Source organism: Oryx dammah, unplaced genomic scaffold (assembly GCF_014754425.2).
Source record: "Oryx dammah isolate SB20612 unplaced genomic scaffold, SCBI_Odam_1.1 HiC_scaffold_1, whole genome shotgun sequence".
Classification (NCBI taxonomy): domain Eukaryota; kingdom Metazoa; phylum Chordata; class Mammalia; order Artiodactyla; family Bovidae; genus Oryx; species Oryx dammah.
In genome coordinates this window covers 105,550,042-105,570,662 of record NW_024070185.1, presented here as the reverse complement: position 1 = coordinate 105,570,662, position 20,621 = coordinate 105,550,042, and positions in this window count along the sequence as shown.

Below are 20,621 nucleotides of genomic sequence, written 5' to 3'. Positions count from 1 at the left end.
CTATAAAATCACATGCTACTAAATATGAGGTTTTGATAAGGTACCATTATGTCATGAGATATCCTGCTCAATCTTTGCAAAAATCCTGTGATGTATGTATTGTTACAAACACCTCCATTTTATAGACAAGGAGTAAGTGTTAGGAGGGGTCAGATAACTTGCCTAAAATCATACACCTGAGCTGCAAACCCAGATTTATTTTTCCTTTAAAGATAACCAGTATAGATGATTACTGAATCGCTGTATGAATGTAGCCAGGTCTCGTAGTTAAATAGGGCAGGGGCAATATCTTAGAAATTAACACCCTAAATCATGTTATTTTAGTCAAAGAGAAAAAAAAAAAAAAGAATGGATGTTATAGCACTTGAAGTTCTATTTCTATTCAAGACATTTTATTAGTAAGGATTGTTTACACTTTCACTGAGGCAGAGGGAAAGAAGTGTGGGTTGGAAGAATTCTTGGTCTTCTCTGGGGACAGACAAATAAGATGAAACCATAAGAGAGACTCTTCTTTCCTGGGATCACCAATCATGTCCAAAGAATAGGCTTATCCTAGGACCACCTGCAGCCTTCCTTTCAATTAATCAGCCTTCAGGTTCAGCTGAATGTGGGTTACAGGGTTATCCAGGGAGGTAATCAATGGTGCCAGCTTCCTTGTCTTTACATAGTCACTCTAGGGTATTCATAATTGGTATACCCAGGATCTAGAGAACTGTGCAGAAAGAACATGCTGGGATTTATCTGGCAAGAGAAAACACTCCAGCTGAATCTGAAATGAGCTGTGTTTGAAGGCCTCATCTGCCTAGTAAAGACCCAGGGGAGGTAGAAATAGTAGAAATAAGAAGAATACTAGGGCCCCAAAAATGAGACTTTGGCTTAGCAGTATTTGTAGCTTATCCATGAAGACAGAGGAGGCTTGGGAAAACACACAATAATATTAATTAATAAAACTTGCAACTTACTTAGTTTACAAAATGAATTCACACAGACTACCTAATCCTCTAAGGGCCACAGGGAGGTTGTTATATCATTGATCGTCTTCACTGGGCTAGGATAGCTTGGATCAGAGTGGTCGCAAGGGCTACACAGCTAATGAGAGGCAGAACCTAGGCTCCCTGTTTCCCAGGTCAATTCGTTTCCATTATGCTGGATAGTTTTCAAGGATTTAGAGAGAAAAGCATCCTGAATCAAAACCTGAAGTTTTGGAAACAGCAAAAAGATAGAGTGAATAGCAAGATGCTGTAACCCATCAGAGAAACAGAAAAATGTCTTAATTCAAAGCTTGGGACAGAGAGGAAAACAAAAGTGATATATTCGAGAACAACACAGATTAGAGTGGAAATTAAAGGGCATCTTGCAGGGTAGAGCAACACACTAGACCCAGGACAGCCCTGCTCTGTGGTGGACTCCACCACTTAATTAATAGATATGTGATTACGTGTAGGTCACACAATGCCACTGAGCATCTAGTTCTTCATTTATAAACTGAAAAGAATGAAGGAGGAAAAAAAGGGAGAGAAGATGAAAGCCAGGGAAAGTTGGAGGGAGTAGGAACGAAAGTAAGCGAGGAATTTAATATAAGTGGCGATATTTACATATAGGAACAAATTATACAAGTATCTCAGTAGTAGTGAGAAAAAGAATATAGAACTTTGCCCATGAGTAGACTAAGATGCTTGGAGCTTTTTGACCCATTCATACATTCATTGACTTATTCATGTTTATGTTTACTCATTGAGTTACTCATTTGTCCACTTAATAAATGATTTCTGATCATCAATTTGGTACCAAGACACCAGAAACTGAAGACAAAGCGGTGAGTAAAACATAGCTTCCCCTCTCAAGGACTCTTAGTGGGAAGATGGGCAAGTAAACATATAAATTCATATTAGGCAGCTTGAGTATCTGGAGATCGTGAAAGCACAGAGAAGACCTAGCTTAATTCTGTCTGGCACATGGACAGCTGAGAGTTTTGGAGGAAGTGAGATTGGTTACAGTATGTGTCCCCTGGAATAAATGACAGATCAGGATGAACAGAATAATGGTTTTGGAATTCACCATAGAAGGGGTGTGGGAGGGAGGGCTGAAAAATGCATGTCTTTTCAGTATAAGAGCCTAGTGGAATGTGTAGGCATGCATACTAAGTCTCTTCAGTCCTGTCTGATTCTGTGCAACCCTGTGGACTGAAGACTTCCAGGCTCCTCCATCCATGGGATTCTCCAGGCAAGAATACTGGAGTGGGTTGCCATGCCCTCCTCCAGGAGATTTTCCTGACCCAGGGATCGAAGCTTTGTCTCTTATATCTATCAGCACTGGCAGGCGGGTTCTTTACCTCTAGCACCACCTGGGAAGCCCATAGTGGAATGAATACAGAGTAAAAAGTGAGAAAGACGAGTTTAAGAAAAAAAGAAAGAAAGAAAGTTTAGCCATGCTACCAATTACAGAGAAGCAATCAGGCTGAAGCTGAACAGGTTGTAAACTGGATCAGGACATGTGGACTTTATCCTGAGGACAGGGAGAAATCGATGAATGAGCTTAACCTGGGTAAAGATGTGATCCCAGTTACATGTTTAAAAGGCTGTCCTGACCTCATTAGAGAAAGAACTGAAGCATGATGGGTCTAGACGCAGGAAATCTAGGTTGGAAGGCTCATCGCCGTGACCCAAATGGAGCTGATCTAGGCTTAGGCTCAGATGAGGCTATGGAGAGCCACCAGACTCACAGCACATGGATGTGCAAACCTGAATTAAAAACGCTATTCAGACTGGCTAAAGTCTCCGGTCTTCAGACTCTTGATTACCTCTGTTACTCATGCACAATGAATGACTGCAATGATGCGATATTTGTTTAAATAAAATCTCTTCACTTTTAATCACATTTTCCACTTTTCTACCTTTTTACCATTCTCCACTGGAAAACACCTATTCAGATTATTCTGGGGTAAACACTTCTTCCAGAAGAAGTAACTGAATACATCCCTCTCATTGGATGCCAGCTCCCTGAATGGCAATGATGGGAAATCCCACATCCCCTACTTCCCTGTTGCACATGACCCATCTCCACTCAATTTTAAAGAAACAAAAGATGTCTCAAGGACTCCTTTGGAAAATAACCATTCAGTAGGATGTGACTAGGCTGTTTCCATGGCAATTCAAGCTTTTTTTACACTGTGATAATTTCGGAAAATGGAAATTTTCTTTTAGTCTCCTAACGTTATTTCCTTTTGTAGTGTGTAGGTATTCACACTCACACAGAGGCAATTTGGGTCAAAAATAAAGTAAAATAAAAGACTTAAATCTCTTGGTTATTTTTCTACTTCTTATGGCTTACTAGCCTGGGGACACTGTTGAGTCTTTCAAGGGATGTATCAAATAGAGTATCAATGTGGGGGTGGAGAAAGGATTATCCTAGTACTTAGACTTTTTTTTTCCCCAAAAAAATAAAGGCATTTCAGGAAAATACAATATTGTGCATAATACCACCACTTCCAAACTCTCTGGAGCACACATCATGCCCTCAAATGGCAGTTTATTCCCAACTAATTCATGTTTATGTTATTTACAAGGCCAGGAATGGGGAACCTTAGCCAGGCAGATAAATCCAACCAGAGGAAACAGTGTGGCCTAGCCAGCAGCTTTCTGCTCCACCGCCATATTTAGACTTTGAGCATGGTGCGGGCCTTCCCTGGTGGTCCAGTGGGTAAGGCTCTGTTCTGATGCAGGTGGGCTGGGTTTGACCCCTTGTCAGGGAGCTAGATCCCTGTGCTACACCTATGAGTTCAAATGTCCCAACTAAAGATTCTTCTTATTGCAACTGAGACCCAACACAGGCAAACTAATAATATTTTAAAAAATTAAAAAGGAGTTTTAGGATTGTGACAAAAGTTCATTTCATGTCATTGTTTTAAGGTGAAACCTCCCTTCCAGCAGGGATTCTCAAGGAGGCAGTTTCGACCCCCATGGAACATTTGGCGATACTGGAGGCATTTTGTGTTGGCACAGCTAGAGAGAAAATACAGTCAGGAATTCTGTCAAACATTCTATAGAACTAATGACAAGCTGGAGCTTGTGAAGCTTGCACAGTGGTAAAGAACCTGCCTGTCAATGTAGGAGACTTAAGAGATGTGGGTTCATGGAGAACAGTGTGGAGATTCCTTAAAAAGCTGGAAGTAGAACTGCCATGTGGCCCAGCAATCCTACTGCTGAGCATACACACCAAGGAAACCAGAACTGAAAGAGACACATGTATCCCACTGTTCACTGCAGCACTGTCTATGATAGCTAGGACATGTAAGCAACGTGGATGTCCATCAGCAGACAAATGGATAAGGAAGTTGTGGTACATATATACAATGGGATATTACTCAGCTATATAAAGGAACACATTTGAGTCAGTTCTAATGAGGTGGATGAAACTGGAGCCCATTATACAGAGTGAAGTAAATCAGAAAGAGAAACACCAATATTGTATATGAACACATATGGAATTTAGAAAGCATGCATATATATGGAATTAACAACGATCTTATATGCAAGGCAACAAAAGAGCCACAGATAGACTTTTGGACTCTGTGGAAAAAGTCGAGGGTGGGATGATTTGAGAGAAAAGCATTGGCACATGTATATTACTATATGTGAAATAGATGCCCAGTGCAAGGTCAACGCATGACGCAGGGCACTCAGAGCTGGTGTTCTGGGACTACCCAGAGTGGTGGGGTGGGGAGGAAGGTGGCAGGGGGCTCGGGAGGCACGTGTGTACCCATGGCTGACTCATGTCGATGCATTGCACAAACCACCACAATACTGTAAAGCAATTAACCTCCAAGTAGAATCAATTAATTTTATAAAAAGAGAGATTTGGGTTCAATCCCTGGGTCAGGAAGATCCTGTGGAGGCGGGCATGGCAACCCATCCAGTATTTTTACCTGGAGAATTCCATGCACAGAAGTCTGGCGGGCTACAGCCCGTAGGGTCACAAAGAGTCAGACATGATTCAGGCGACTTAGCACACACACATGTCAAACTACCCATAACCAAGAATTATCTGGTATAAAGTGCCACTACTAAGGGCTTCGAAAAAAATAATTTGCCTTGGAAATTAAGGAAGCTACTGACATATGGATAGTGGGTCAATGGTTAGAAAACAGATTTGCTTTCAGAGTTTGAATTGGGAAAGAAAGTGAAAGCGTTAGTCACTCAGTCATGGGAAAATGTATCTAAGTGGATCAATACATTGAGAACGAAGGAGCCCAAAACTCATTTCAGTTTCTGGAAATGTCAAGACTTAGATTTTCAATTGGGCAGGTAAGGGAAGAAATCCAGGAATCTATGAACCTGGTAAGTCCATTCATTTCTTCTTTCACACATTATTGGATTTTTTTTTTCAATAAATGTCAGGCATTGATCCAGGCATTAACAATTCAACAATAAACAAAGCAAAGAGTCCTGACTTTATTGATCTAGTCTGGCAAGAATTATAATAATAAACAAATGCACAATTAATATTTAATAACAGTGGTAGTAAGTAATAAACAAATACACAATTAATACTTAATAGCAGTGGTAGAAGTACAACTTTTTTTTTTTTTTTTTTTGAGTAGAGGACCTAATCTAGAAGGGAAAAAACTTCCTGGAGAAAAACTACTTCATTTATTTTTTTTTATTTTTAAGACTTTCTTTTTTTGATGTGAAATATTTTTAAAGTCTTTATTGATTTTGTTATGATATTGCTTCTGTTTTAGGGTTTTTTTGTTTTTTGTTTTTTGACTGTGAGGTATATAGGATCATAGCTCCCTGGTTAGGATTGAACCTGAACCCCCTGCGTTGATTGGAAAGTGAAGTCTGAACCAGTGGACTGCCAGAGCACTTCCTGAAAAATAACTTTAAATTGAAATCTGATTGATGAGTAAAAAATTGATAGTGATGGATGTTGGAGCTAAGGCCAGCCACCAAACTGGTCAAGAATGTTTCAATCACCAATACTTTTTGAGTTCAGTTATTTTAACAGCCCATAGATGGAGAATGAAATGTTGATAAAGACACACAGCAAATTAAGACTTGAAGCGAGGATGAGCCAACTTAGAAACCTGTCTGATTATGCACAAGAACCTGTGCACAGTGTGTTCACATTGACCATATGAAAGTGAGAGTGAAGTTGATCAATCGTGTCCGACTGTTTGCGACCCCATGGACCCATGGGATTTTCCAGGCAAGAGTGCTGGAGTGGATTGCCATTTCCTTCTCCAGGGTATCTTCCTGACCCAGGAATCAAACCCAGGTCTCCCGCATTGCAGGCAGGCCCTTTACCATCTGAGCCACCAGGGAAGCCCCTACATTGACCATATAGTTCCAATAAATATTAAGTTCATCCTCTGTGCTAAGCAAATTTTTTGTTACAATTTTTTTAAAGCTGTGGATAAACTGAATGTTGATTCAATAGGATCTCAATAGCCCTATAACTTATGGGACTGCACCCCCCACACACAGTTGCTTCCCTGGTGGCTCAGATGGTAAAGAATCCACCTGCAATGCAGGAGATCTGGGTTTGATCCCTGGGTTGGAAAGATCTCTTGGAGGAGGGCGTGGCAACCCACTCCAGTATTCTGGCCTGGAGAATCCCATGGACAGAGGAGCCAGCAGGCTACAGTTGACCGGGACACAGAAAGTCGGACATAACTGAGTGACTAAGTACACATATTCTTGTTTTGTTAAGCTGTACCGAAACAGCAGTCAAGGGCATATGATAGCAGTTGACATATTCTTCTAGCTGGTGTTAGTGATATCACTTCTTTCTATCATACTTCTTGGTTTTCACAAGCATTTTACATGCATTACTCAAATATTTTAAGTAAAATTTTGTATTGATGTATGTGAGCTTCCCTGGTGTCTCAGTGGTAAAGAATCTCCCTGCCAGTGCAAGAGACTCAGGTTCAATCCCTGGGTCAGGAAGATCCCCTGGAGAAGGGAATGGCACCCCACTCCAGTATTCTTGCCTGGGAAATCCCATGGACAGAGGAGCCTGGAGGGCTACAGTCCATGGGGTTGCAAAGACTTGGACACAATTTAGTAATTAAACAACAACAGCAAGGAGCATACACACAGAAAAGTGTGCAAATTATGGATAGACAGTTTAATACATTTTCACAAGGGCAGTTAGAAGACCGCCAGTGAGAGCAAGACATGAACTACTTCAGACGTCCTGGGCTCCTCCTCTGTGGCTCCTCCTGCTCAGCACTGCCGCCAGCATAACCACCACTTTGGTTTCATCACCACAGATTAGTTCTGCATGTTTTCAAAAGACCAGCACTGGGATAACCCAGAGGGATGGTATGGGGAGGGAGGTGGGAGGGGGGTTCAGGAGTGGGAACTTACGTACACCTATGGCGGATTCATGTTGATGTATGGCAAAACCAATACAGTATTGTAAAGTAAAAAAATACAATAAAATTAGAAAAAAAAAAGAAATGGAAATTTAAAAAAAATAAAATAAAATACAGTATTTTATTGTCTGTGTCTGGCTTTTCTTTCCTAAAATTGTATGAGGAGTTTATCCGCTGTGGTATATGAGGTTGTTAATAATCTTTGCTCTGGTGGTGGTTTAGTCGCTACCACGTATCTGACCCTTGCAGCCCCATAGACTGTAGCCCACCAGGCTTCTCTGTCCATGGCATTCTCCAGGCAAGAATACTGGACTGTGTTGTCATTTCCTCCTCCAGGAATCAAACCTGAGTCTCCTGCCTTTCAGGCAGATTCTTTACCCGCTGAGCTATGAGGGGAGATTACACCACTTTAGCTGTAAACTTTGAATTGTTATGATTTCATTGCACGTTCACTTTGAAAGGTTTTATTGGTTTCCATTGTGATTTCTTTATTGATATTTGAATTATTCCAATGTGAATTCCTTATTTTTCAGATATATATTATTTACTTATGATTTTGTCATTAATTTCTTATTTAAATATTTTTCTGCTTAGGCAGCATTCTGTACATTTCAGTCCTTAGACTTCACCATTTCCAGGCTTTACTAGGGTTTCCCAGTTATGGTTTCCTTCCCTTTTCTGGTGATGAGACCTTCAAAAGACAGTATTCAAGTCTATGAGGACTCAATAGTTTTACGCAGACAGTAATATTTCAAAGGTTGCTTTATATTTGTGACATTTTTTTCTTGAGCGGTGATTCTTTTATCATGTATAAAAGTCACTAGAGGAATATGCATAATTTATTAAATATATATTTAACTTATTAAATAAGTATATTTAACTCATGCCTTAGGTAGTACAACATACATTATTCATCATTAAGGAAATGGCACTCTTGGAGGGGTAAGTTCCTCTTTGGAGACACATATCCAAGGAGTTCATGTTTTTGCATATCTTGTGAGCAGAAGCACTGACAGCTTTTGGTCATATCTTTTCAGAGAAGTTTTATAATTAACAAATAGAGATAATGTCTCCCTCTGGGGGAGAGGACAGTTTTCTTTTTTCTTTTTTTTGATATAATGAAGATGATGTCTCCAGTTAAAGACTGGGCAGGTTTGCTTGTAGCCAATGATAAATATTAGGGTTTTCTAAACTTGAGATTCCTTAGCTAGGATGAGTCAGAGCTACTGTGGATAAAGCATCTGACTGGGCTGCTCTCATCAGCTTTGTGAGACTGAAGTGCCAAGAGGGACTGATGTTAATAGAAACTAAAGCTCATAATGCTTGCTGTGCATTGAATAATAAAACCCTTTACTTTGACCCAGGAGTTTCACATTTTCTGTTATCATCTGTGAAATTGTGTCAGGCTAACTTATTCGCTTGCAAATAAGGTGAAATCTCAGACTCTTCCTAGTCCCTAATAATTCCAAAGACAGCATAGTGCGATATTCCTGGACACTAGTTACACTTTGATCATCTATGTGGACATAATATGGTCTTCCCAGGTGGCACAGTGGTAAAGAGTCTGCCTGCCAATGCAGGAGACTAGGAGATGTAGGTTCAATCTCTGGGTCAGGAAGATTCCCTGAAGGCGGAAATGGCAACCCATTCCAGTATTCTTGCCTGGATAATCCCATGGACAGAATGTTGGGTTACAGTCCCTGAGATTGCCAAGAATCAGACACGACTGAACACGCACACATGCGTGGACATAATACGGGATAAGACAATTTGTCTTCTTTGTTACTTTGCCTTTATTTTGCTATCCTAGTGTATTCACTTTTATAACAATTGTATTATGTTAATATGTATTGTAAAAAGATTATAGAAAGTATTTTGCCATCTGGGACTCTTTTCTCTAGGGTAAGAGTTTTTAACATTTTGTTTTTCCTTTTAATTTCATGGACACCTTTGGCAATTTGGTAAAGCCCATGGGTTCCTCTACATAACAATATTTTAAAATCCATGAAAATACAGAATTTCAAAGGCAGTTAATGATATTGAGCCAGTTATCTAAATATTTAAAAATCAGTTTGTAATCATAGTAGTATATTACTTTTTATTAATGTATGAAATAAAAGCTATAGAATGGAACTAATAACCACCATAATTGTCAAGAATACATAAGTGCAAATAATATTTTAAAATATCTGCAATAACTGTAATATGACATGAAAATATCTGTGATCCTATTAAAGTTACTATTAATGCACAATCACTGCTATTATTAATGTAACTTGCTTTCTACATTTTCTACATCTAATAAATGAAGGTAATGCTACATTTCAATTCCAGGGTAGTAAAAATAAATGTAATTTTTCCCCTTATGATTAAGGGGTTAATCATATTAAGGGGTTGTGATTAAACAGGCTCCTTGTTTAAAATCTCTGTCCTAGAGTCACTGGAAAACTGTAAGATAACCTTGAAAAAGTCGAAGCAAAGCAGACTGTATTAACTGAGTAGTAGTATTCTCCTGAAGTTAATGTTCTTGATAGAAGAGAATGATGTGACTTCTCAAGTACATCTAAGTTTACCTTTTTGACCCAGGGTCATGTAAATGACAGAGCCCTCTCAATTTCCAGAGTTAACAGGAGGAAAGATTTTTTTTTAGCTTTTGTTTTGCCTTTTTTTTTTTTTTTAACCTCTGTTACTACAAAGAATTGATGCTTTTGAACTGTGGTGTTGGAGAAGACTCTTGAGAGTCCCTTGGACTGCAAGGAGATCCAACCAGTCCATTCTGAAGGATATCAGCTCTGGGATTTCTTTGGAAGGAATGATGCTAAAGCTGAAACTCCAGTACTTTGGCCACCTCATGTGAAGAGCTGACTTATTGGAAAAGACTCTGATGCTGGGAGGGATTGGGGGCAGGAGGAGAAGGGGACGACAGAGGATGAGATGGCTGGATGGCATCACGGACTCGATGGACGTGAGTCTGAGTGAACTCCGGGAGTTGGTGATGGACAGGGAGGCCTGGCGTGCTGCGATTCATGGGGTCGCAAAGAGTCGGACACGACTGAGCGACGGAACTGACCTGAACTACTGGAGTATCATGTGCTTTAAGATATCCAGATGAAGTTATGACCTAGGACACTTTGCAACAATCACAGACTTTCTGGAATCAAAACTTGAGAAATTCAGAATCTTTTATTTTTTTAATGAAGGACTTAAATCTTTTTTAAAAATTTTTTTTTCTTTTTTAGAAGTTTAGACATTTTTAGAAAAAAAGAAAAAAGAAATTCCTTTTCTTTCTTTTTTCTTTTTTTGGGATCCTTTTTAAAGTCTTTTATTGAATTTGTTAAAATATTGTTTCTGTTTTATGTCTTGGTTTTTTGATCTTGAGGCATGTGGGATCTCAGTTCCTCTATCAGGGATGGAACCCATACCCCTGCATTGGAAGGTAAATCTTAACCACTGGACCACCAGGGAAGTCCCAGAGAATTCAAATTATTGAATTTTTGTAGGTCAGAGAGAAGTGTAGTGTGTGACGCAAGTATTAAGCATGCACCAAAAGAAACTTAAGACAGAGTCATCCTGAAACAATTAGCGGATCAATAGGAGGAACAAAAGGAAAGGCATATTTACAGAGACTTTTAAGTTATTCTGTCTCAAGTTACCTGTCAACCTATTAAAAATGATTTGGGGTGAAGATAGGAGAGAATTGTAAAGTGTTTTGTTTGTATAATTTTTCAAATCTGATTAACTACTAAGCCTCAAAAACACAAATACACGTCAACAAATTTATTTTAGTGGTTTTTTTTCTGCAAAATTATTAAAGAGCATGCACACATAGTCTTTTTAGTTTTATACAAATGTCCACATAAGCTAATACATAAAATCTTCACAGCCATGCTTTTGTCAACTAAAGGGAAACACACAACCTAAAAGTTGGGTGTTAAGTTTTATTTGAGGAGGTTACTGAGGACTATACTCAGGAAGATAACCTTTCATATAGCTCTGAGAAATTGCTCCAGAAAGGTAAGGGAAAAGCCAGGATATTTTAGGAGATTTCACTGAAAAAAGTGTAGTTGACTATCTAAAGATTATTCCTAACCACAAAAAACAGACGTCCCAAGTTAACGATTTTAGTGTTTTACTATATATGGGAAGATGCAAGAGTCTGGGTTCATTGAAATTATTCCTTAGATATGCTAAGGAATAATATGCTAAGGATATCGTAGCTGTCTAAGCCCAGTTCCCAGAGCAGAATGTTTCCTGTTTTTCTCCACCCGGAATTCCTCTCAGGGTGTACCTTTGAGGTGCTGCAGTGGCTGATGGCTTGATGAGGGGCAACATTTGTTGTTTACCGGAATGGAAGGCAATGTTTCCTTTCTAACCTTTTGGAAAAGGAAGCATTAATCCTAAACTACAGATGAAGAATTTGAAATTCAGAAATTTGGTATCTTGAATAAAGTTACTAAATCTAAGCCTGATCATCTTTCCTTGACATTGCTGTCCTGGGGCCTGGCCATCTGAAAAACCTCTATTCAAGAAGCTTAATTCCCTTTCCTGAATTATGTGAGTTGAATTTTATTTTGGAAATTGCTTACATAATATTAAAATAACAGTGTTAATGACCATTAAATAGCAACAATAAAAACTTCATTGCACAGAGCGGTCACATAAGGTAAACAGTGAAACCAAAATGCACGTCCAGATAGAGTGGCTTCAGAGCCCTTAGTCACTGTTGTGAAATCTTTCCTTAGCTTTGTCCTTGTTCTCTGAGGGGTTCAATGCCCTTCTCAACATTCTTCCATTCTCCAGGCCATTACCATTAATCAATACAAAATTCTCCTTCATCTCAGATCATAAATCACCAGGCTATCCTAGTGTTGCTAGGTAATGGCTCTGATGAGCTAATTCACACCAAGGTGTGAATGAATAATGATGGTTTTATAAGTTTTCCACTTGGGAGTCTGTTTGCATTTTAAAAAGGGCCACAAACAGTTCTCCAGTGAAGTGTGAAATATGGAGATTTCTGAGACTCTTTTCAGTCAGATGAAGGGAGAAATAATGTTTGGTCAAGACAGATTTAAGCACTTCTCGAACTACCTGGTTTGCAAAAAATTGGGAGAGTTAGAGGGAATTGCCATATGGAGGCTAGAAAGAAAAAGGCAAAAAAAAAAAAAAAAAAAAAGAAGAAGAAGAAGAAGAAAGCAAATTCTTTCTGACAGGTGTTGGTGAGTCATACTTGTCTTCACAAAGAGAATTCCTAGGTACCATTCACCCCAGAATAGATTTGTTGCATCTGCTGAGATACTCCTCTGGGTAGATATTTATCCTATTCTCAGATCATTAACACAGTAGAGCAAGGTTTCTGACATCCATGACTCAGCTACCTCTCTTGGTCTGTAACTCTATTACAGGTTTCTAGAAACTTTCTTTTTTCCTTTTTTTTATGTTTGGGGATTTGGTGATGAGCCCCCCACTCTTTATTGAGATATAATTGACATAAAACATTGTGCAAGTTTAAGGTATACAACATGTCGATTTGACTCATATATTTATTGCAAAATGTAAATCCATTCCCTAATGAGATGGTTCATCCCCTTCTGTAAAGATTCTACATTTAAACTAACTGAAATTTGCCAAAAAAAAAAAACTTAGAAAAGATTTCTAGTCCTTCAAAATACTCTGCCTTAACAAGTTTGGAAGTTGCAGGCATAGAGAAAGTTTCCATTGTTTCATATGTATCTTAGCTTTCACCCTTGAAGCTTTTACAGCATGACCCCGTGATGCAAAATTGAACACCACTGATAGACTCATTGGATGTATGGATGATAGAATAAAGCCCTTTCTTAATATTCACTTTTGAAGTTGTTAGAAATTTGGTATCATTATCAGAGGAACTCCTCTCAGTGGGAATCTAAAGTGAGAACTAAACACAAGAAATAAGCTAAAGGACGATGAAAACACCTTATTTCTTAATAGTTGAATGAACACTCTCTACTCCTGCTGAAGAGTTCTCTGGATAAAGACGTCTTGGGATAGGCAGCCCAAGCTTAAGATCTGCATGAGGCTTTCTACATCCTCCTTACTGATTGTAAGACTCTTAAGTTCTATCAGAGCTAACTCTTGTCTAGCTTCCTAATCCAGCTGCAGGAATGACAAGACCAAACATACATAAGTCAGGTTCAAAGGGGTCGGCTCTGCTCAGGGCTGTGAAAACAAGACAAGAAGAGAGTCTGAACTTGAACAGGTTGAGAGTAACACCCACAGTTAACTGCTGGTCATTTAAATTCTTGGACATTTTATTAATAACAAGATTAGTAACACTTAGTCCCTTGAGTAGAAGCTAAGAAAAGATCATGAGATGGAGTTCAAAAACATATTTTTTAACAAAAATGTCAAATCAAAGCCATTTGACACTATTATTTTTAATGCATTTATAAACTTGGGGATCCTCCTCCCCCAGTAAAAAATGGAGGGAAACACAGTAAAGCTACATACAAAATCTTTCCTATTGGCTTAATGGGTTTATAGGCTCCTCTAAAATTTATTTTTCTTCTTTCTTTTACCTAATGTTTCATGGCATTTTTCTGTTAAAAGAATTGTTATATTTATTTTATAAAGGATTCAGTGTTAAATCTAACAATGCAGGTAAAGACATTCAGCTCTGTTTAATGCATTGATTGTGGTTAAGATTTAAATTCCTTGTCCACAAATTATAAGCCACATGACTCAGAGTGAATAGTTTATCTGTCCCTATTCTTCTCATGTGCATAATGCAGGTAAATAGTAGGAGATATATACTGAGGATTAAATAAAATATGATAAAGAAGTATAGTACATATTGCATGCTAGACCCTCAATTAATTATAGGTATTCTTATTAACACTACTTAAAAACAACTTCAAGACACATGTTGATTCCATGTTGTTCTTGCTTATATTCATCTGTTGGCAGAGGTGGGTTTAGAACAGGTAGAACAATTTGAAAGTTACACATAAAGAAATTTTAATTCCTTAAAATTCCTTTAATTCCTTCCTCATAATGGTCTGTTGGAATATGCTGATGTAATGGTTGTGGCAGAGAATAGTGGCATAAAATCTGGAGCCACAAAGCCTGGATTTCAACTCACCTCTAGAATTTACAATTTATGTAAACCTGAACAAGCTGGAATCAAGATTGCTGGGAGAAATATCAATAACCTCAGACATGCAGATGACACCACCCTTATGGCAGAAAGTGAAGAGGAACTAAAAAGCCTCTTGATGAAAGTGAAAGAGGAGAGTGAAAAAGTTGGCTTAAAGCTCAACATTCAGAAAACGAAGATCATGGCATCTGGTCCCATCACTTCATTGGAAATAGATGGGGAAACAGTGGAAACAGTGTCAGACTTTCTTTTTCTGTGCTCCGAAATCACTGCAGATGGTGATTGCAGCCATGAAATTAAAAGACGCTTACTCCTGGGAAGGAAAGTTATGACCAACCTAGAGAGCATATTCAAAAGCAGAGACATTACTTTGCCAACAAAGGTCCATGTAGTCAAGGCTATGGTTTTTCCAGTGGTCATGTATGGATGTGAGAGTTGGACTGTAAAGAAAGCTGAGCACCAAAGAATTGATGCTTTTGAACTGTGGTGTTGGAGAAGACTCTTGAGAGTCCCTTGGACTGCAAGGAGATCCAACCAGTCCATTTTAAGGGAAATCAGTCCTGGGTGTTCTTTGGAAGGAATGATGCTAAAGCTGAAACTCCAGTACTTTGGCCACCTCATGAGAAGAGTTGACTCCTTGGGAAAGACTCTGATGCTGGGAGGGATTGGGGGCAGGAGGAGAAGGGGACAACAGAGGATGAGATGGCTGGATGGCATCACCAACTTGATGGACGTGAGTTTGAGTGAACTCCAGGAGTTGGTGATAGACAGGGAGGCCTGGCGTGCTGTGATTCATGGGGTCGCAAAGAGTCGGACATGACTGAGCGACTGAACTGAACTGAACTGAACTGAGCAACATATATAATCTCTGCTTTGCATATTCCTCATCTGTAATATATACATAATAATATTATCCACCATAGAAAGTGTTGTGAGGATTAAATGAGTTATTCATTTGTCTACTTAGAGAACTGTTAAGGACATAGTTTCTTTTATTGTTAGAGACATTTTACTTATGAATATAATATATAATAAGATTAATTTTATTTTTAGTCAAAAGGCTAATTCAGGGTTTCATTTGATCTCTGTTGTATATTGGGCTCTAAGACTCTATGTGAATATGGACTGTTAGCATTTACCAACATGAATCTGTCTACTTTCTCTTGTTTAAAAAAAGAAAAAAAAATAGGGTTAAATTCATAGAAGTTCAGCAAAAGGTGGATTTGAGATGATTGGGGGGGTGTTAAGTGGGCATTTTGACAACATGACTTCTACTCTGGTATGTTTAATTGTGATGTTTAATGGACACCCTTGCAATTTAAGATGTCATTAAAAAAAAAATTCTCCTAATGAAAAATTATTTTTTTAAAAAGAGAGTTACCGGTCTAGTGAAAAGTTAAAAAAAAAAAAAAAAAACTACATTGTTCCATATATGCCACACTGAGAGCTATTATACTGTCAGGCATTTCTGATCAGTGATGTAATCTAATACTCTTCATAAGACTCAGGTTGATCAGGGCATCTCTGATTTTTAATTGATTGAACTGAATTGATGGGTGGACTAGTTCTCTCAAAGGTTAGAAATACACATTCACACAAGGGCAAGTTGTTATTATCACTGTTGTAAAGAAGTAATGATACATGTGTTACATATAGGTTTTAATTTATTTTAATATTTGATTATATCTACCTCAACACGTGCCTCTGATGTCCTAATGCATCCACTTAAACTCCAACTGAAACTCCAGATACACTCCCTGAAGGAGTTCACAGAAACAACACTGGTGTGAAGAAAAGCAACGTGTGAACAAGCAGAGATCAAAATTCTGAAACCTTATATCAGCCCAGCAGCAAGTTCACCACTTTCTGGGAGGACTCTCAAAAGAAATCCTCAGTTCTGCCAGCTCCCCTGAGATTAGAGCTCCCTCTGGCAGCTGCAGGTACTAATACCTATTTACAACTTCCTTGAGCCTCCTAGGAATCAATTCCCTACTTGCGTTTAGTTCTTCCACTTCAATCCCACCTGCGTTCAGCTGGAAATCCTAGTCTTCTGAGTCTCACTCTGAACTTCCTCCTAAGGAGGGGAACATAATGCTACTCTATCTCTCTTGCATTTTTTCCCATTCATTGATCCAGTATAACCCCCTTTGCTTAAATCACACAGCCCTGGTTCTTAAAGGAGCTAGGTACTTAGTCACTTAGAATCCATCTAAAGAAACAACAGAAAAGATTTCTTATAAGCTTTTTAAAAGACTCTCTTTCTTTCTAAGATAGACTATGAAGTCTTGGTATAGAATGGAGATTGTAAACGCTTCCCATAAAACCCAGGGTTTATTTTCTGCCCAATGCCCATTCAGTTTTATTGTTTCTCTCGGTGCGTGTAGTGGAGTTCTCACACTGCACACCTCCACTGCCTCTGCCTGCATAAAACTTGATGCTCTGCCTTGAACAATGCTGGCATACATTACATAAATTTCCCCTCGATATCCAGCATGTTTTCTGCTCTAATAGAATCTGAGCAGGATCACAGCACCTTTCCCCCAGTGTTCCTGTTGTGCTTCATAACTCTCCCTTTTGTGAATCCAATAACCATCTCCAAGCGAATTAGAAGGGATACATTTCAGTGAAGGGTGGAAGCAGCTCAAGATGGCAGAGCCGAAGATGATCTAGCAGATCTCTTGATAGCATGGAGTACACAGTCCGAAGGACCAAGTTTAATTACTCAGAATCCTTACAGAAGAAGAGCATTTGGGTCATAGTGCAGAGTGAATCTCCAAACCTTCCTTGTTTCAAACTTGATTGTAAATGTTCTTGAATTACTGGTGCTCTTTCCTGAGGAAGATAATGGTTTACCTCACACCTATTTTCAAGCCTCGTATCAATTTCTCAGGTGGCACTAGTGGTAAAAGAACCCACCTGCTGATGCAGATGTAAGAGATGGGGGTTTGATCCCTGGGTCAGGAAAATCCACTGGAGGAGGGCATGGCAACCCACTCCAGTATTCTTGCCTAGAGAATCCCATGGAGAGAGGAGCCTGGTGGGCTACAGTCCATGAGGTCTCAAAGAGTCAGACGTGACTAAAGTGACTTAGCACTTAGCACCAACTTGCAGCCTCTAACAGAGGCAAATAGACTTTCCAGACTCCTTTCTGACTAGAGGTGGAGATGTGTATGGTTAAGGCCAAAGAGGTAGAAGTTAGCAAATGTTATTAGGGTTTCCTGGAAAGCTTTTATTGCCCTGATGAAAAGACAGGAAAAGCTAGAAAGGCACCGTCCTTTACCAATCAAATGTCTCCTTGATAATCTGGAGCTGCAATGCCTGCCCAGCAGGCCCCACAAGGGAAAGACCAAGGTTATCAGAGGCACCAGCCCTGATATTGTTGAGATACTGAACAGCTGTCAACTACTACCTATTTCCAGATATCTTGTTAAAGGACAATATATTAAAGAAAAATCTAATTTGAGCGAGGTATATCATTTTATTAGTTAATATTTAATGTTTTATTAATTGCAATAAAAAGCTGTTCCCTTAAACTTTCATGACTTCTTAAGTAGAACTAACTTGAAAATATTTTGCTCAATATCTAAGGACTTTCAGGCTTCTGCAATTTTTCTAAATACCAAGGCTTTACACAAGGTCCAGAAAGTCTCAGTAAATCAGAAGACCCAGTTTCCTAGAAAAGCATGTGGTAGCATCAGCATCACACCAGCTTCTGCTCTCTTCACCCTCCTTGTGATCTTGAGTGAGTGAAGTTGCTCATCATGTCTGACTCTTTGCAACTCCCTGGACTGTAGCCCACCCGGCTCCTCTGTCCATGGGATTTCCCAGGCAAGAATACTGGAGTAGGTTTCCATGCCCTCCTCCAGGGGATCTTCCCAACCCAGGGATGGAACTCACGGTCTACTGCATTACCACTGGGTGGGTTCTTTACCACTGAGCCACTGGGGAAGACGAGCGGTAAAGAATCCACCTGCCAGTGCAGGAGACGCAAGAGACTTGGGTTCGATCCTGGAGGTCTGCAGTCCTTGACGTCGCAACGAGGCAGACGTGACTGAATGCACACACACACACATTATGCTCCAGACCTAAGATTCTATAACTTCATCTCAGGACCGAGAGCAAGTTCTGCCCGTCACGGTGGCACACGCGATAGCAGGCTGAGAAAGCGGAAACGTGTGTTTCAGCGTCATTGATGACATTCACTCATGGCATCCAATTTTCTAAATTTCGTTTTCTCACCAGCAAGAAACAATGAGTAAATCAGAGACCATTCTCACGACTCTTAGACTAAATTCAGTCTGCAACTGTGTTATTTTTCTTTGCTTATTCTTTTTTTTTTTTGTTTACCTGCAGACATTTTTCATTTCATTTTTTAAAAGATATATGGAATTAGTCATATAATATCCATATTTCTGGATTCTTTTGAAAATTCAGTCTATTTGGAAATACTGGGCCCACATTCTTCCATGAAAATGATCACCCAGAGTAGAGAGACTGCTTCCCCATTACGAACCAAGCCCACATCCTTTAGTCACAATACTGCCTACTAGACCCATTTTACTCACTTAATGTTATATGCCCAGTGAACTGAAGTTATTTGAATTGTTAGGCCTTGGAGTAGAAAATGGCTAAAATCCCTTTTTAACTCTAAAACTATCTCTAAAGTCAGCCCTGGTGTAAACTGAAAAAAAAAAAAAAATTAGAGAATTTGACTCTCTCGCTCAAGGAGATGAGGTCTTAAGCCCCTCCCGGCTCTAATACTATAGCATTCTGTGGCAAGCTAAGATGTTCTTGAGACTTTGATGCATTACTCTGATGCATCACTGGGCCAGCCAGCCTTGAGCTGGTCTTAGAAGTCACTAAAGGGAGCAACACTTCACTTGTCACCATTGATCTGGGATGAAAACATTGATAGGTTAAAATCAGGGGTTGCAGGTACACCCTTCTCTGCAGTTTTAAATAAACACAATCAGTCTACCCAGCACTAAGCAACTGTTTCTAAGGCATGTTTGTAAATGTGTTTATAAAGCAAGAACCTCCAATCCATCAGGCCTCAAAGAGCTAATCAATATATTCCAATCTGATCTCAGAGAAGTCTTGCCGTTGGGAAGTTTAATTTATTTCAACTCATGGCCATGAAAAAATGAGCAGCCATGGCATTTTGACAAAATAGAAAAAGTCGACTACGTTGTATCCAGCAACAGCTCCATTTCAATTTTCCATTTTATCTGAACAAATCACCCCACTGAATGGAATGACCACGAAAACTGATCAGGCATGGGGCTAGTCTATGGTGCTGAGAGTATAAGCAGACGGCAGGTGCAAGAGGTTTGTTACTTATATGACCACGCTTCCCGTTAAAATATTTCTGGAGAGGGAATAGGAAGCCTGAAAAAGAGTTTTGGTATGTACTCTACTAGATAAATGTCCTTTTAACAGCACTGGTATCTAGATATAATCACTTCCCATAGCTAGGGTGTTTGCCCCTGAAAAATAAATTCCCCTGGTGTCTGTAAGGTATGGATATCAAGTACTATTTCCTTTTAGATTTTGGCACAGTAATGACATAAACAAATCCCAGGAGAGTATTTCTTATTTTTATGTGCCTGAAATAGAATCCAGGTCCATCATATATTGAAAGACAGCATAGCTTTCCAGCTGGCCCCAAGGGAAATATGCAGAGTGGTAAAAATGGAAATGTGTTATCCTGGGAACCCTGCAATATTTCAGCCTGCATCAGTGGCATATGTTTGCATAAGTGATACATCAGTCGCCACTTTTCTTATGCAGATTCAATAAACAACAGTGTCCATTGTCTTTAAACTATAAAGAGATTAAATTGGAAGACAAAGGTTAGGTGAGGCTAGAGACTGAGGAAGGCTAATGGGAAGGCGGCACTTCTCAGGCAGGACCTGCTTCAGAACATTTATACAGAAAATGAAATAAGTTAGGGAAGAGTTCCAGAAAGCATAATTGTAGTTAAGCACCCAGAGAGAGACCTCATTCCTTGCAGGTACAAAGATGAAGTCACAGTGGAGAAGGGAGGAGATGTCCTTATTTCCTCCTGGGCCCTGATGAGACAACTTTTCGATCAGAGAAAAGTCCTGGGGT